Below are 1,771 nucleotides of genomic sequence, written 5' to 3'. Positions count from 1 at the left end.
ATGAGCCCCATTATATATGGGTTTGTGTTAGCAAGCAGGAGGGCAAGTTCCTCTTGCTTGTTCCCCATACTATAAGCATTAGTGTAGAGGCATTTAAGGCATCCTATGGGTGTATGCCCCTCCCCCCTGATCCCAGGACTGTCCGGACCCCTGTCACTTACCTGGGTACTTCTTGTGCTCATCACCTGTCTTGGCTGGGAAGTGTCCTTGTGTCCCCCTGTGGCCCCATCCAACAGTGAAGCTAGTTTAAAGCACACAGTACTTTAGAAGATAGGTACCACATTGAAGATAGGTACCACATTGTCCCTCTTCCAATCTTCAGGTACTTCGCCCTAGTGCCATGAGTTCTTGAATATCCTTGCCAGTGGCTGTGCTATGATGTCTGCCAGTTCCTTTAGCACTCTTGGGTGCAGTCTGTCTGGACCAGCTGATTTTTGGGTGTCCAGCCTCCCAAGGTGCTCCCTCACAAGATCTGTGCCAATGGTGGGCATATTTTCACACTCATCCTGGCCATCCTGCATCATGTTAGGCAGAGTGGTCCTTTTGGGATAGTGAAAAACTGACAGAAAGTAATCATTAAACAGATTAGCTTTTTCCTGGGTGTCAGTTGTCAGCCACCCTAAATGGTTTAGCAGGGGTCCAATGATGCCTTTGTTTTTCTTCCAACTCCCCACATATCTGAATAAGGACTTTTTATTGTCCTTGATTTGTGTATCCAGTTTGAGTTCAGCTGCAGCCTTGGCTTTTCTAGTTTGCTCCCTACAGGTGCAGACTAGTGCAGAGTACTTCTCCTTAGTGGTGTTTCCTGTCTTCCATCCTTTGTAAGCCTCTCTTTTTAGACATAGGAGGTCACTGTTGAGCCAAGGAGGTTGTTGAGCCCATTTATCACCTTTCCTATGGTTTGGGATGGACTTCCCTTGTGTTTCTAGGTTTGCTTCCTTAAGGAGCAATCACTCATCATTAACTCCCCTCCCTGTCACATCATGGTCTCTCAGAGCCTCAAGAACAAGCCTTCTGAGTTTATGAAAGTTGGCTTTCTTAAAGTTGAGGACTACTACATTGCTGGCTGACTTCCCAGATTTGTGATGGATGGTCAAAGTGATCAACTTGTGGTCACTGTCACCCAGCTTCCCTTCGATTCTTAGGTCATTGATTAGATCATCCCCTTTGGCTAGTACCAGGTCCAGCAGTGCCTTACCCCTTGTTGGTCCATAAATTTCTTGAGACAGGTAGAGCTCATCCACGCATGTGAGGAAGCTTTGAGACCGATCAGATATGGCTGAGTGCTCTTCCCATGAGATGTCTGGGTAGTTGAAGTCTCCCATGACAACCATGCACCAAAAGTGTGAAGTCTTGGCCAGTTCCATGGTGAATTCATGGTCAAGTTCTTGTTCCTGATTTGGAGGTCTGTAGTAGTCTCCTATCATTGTATCCCCTTTGCCACGTTCCTCTTGTATTCTAATCCAGAGGGTCTCCAGTCATCCTACTTCGGTGACCATCTTAGCTTGTTGGGATGTGTAGATCTCCTTCACATAGAGGTTAAAGGAGTACCTTCTTGCATTATGTGTGCATCTACATAGTAGATTGGACCCAACAGGATAAATCCTGTCAGGATTTAGGAATGAGCAAGGCACCTGAATGTGTGGTAGCATTAGGACTGTACAGCAGCAAAATTTAATACTTTCCAGGTGTATATACACGTGAATTTATGCTGTCATAAATTTACTGCACACTAAGCTACTGCGCATGAAGTGGAACTAGGCCAGCATTT

At 45.9% G+C, this 1,771-nt stretch overlaps 1 pseudogene; it reads right to left on the bottom strand.

The window, feature by feature from the left end:
* Nucleotides 1-318: 318 nt before the first annotated feature.
* On the bottom strand, nucleotides 319-1,427 carry LOC149868031 (uncharacterized; annotated as a pseudogene).
* Nucleotides 1,428-1,771: the final 344 nt, after the last annotated feature.

The sequence above is a fragment of the Crocodylus siamensis genome, chromosome 3 (assembly GCF_052110815.1).
Source record: "Crocodylus siamensis isolate JL-2025a chromosome 3, ASM5211081v1, whole genome shotgun sequence".
NCBI classification, from domain to species: Eukaryota; Metazoa; Chordata; order Crocodylia; family Crocodylidae; genus Crocodylus; species Crocodylus siamensis.
Note: the sequence above shows the minus strand (reverse complement) of the source record. Positions and strands in the feature narration are given on the sequence as shown.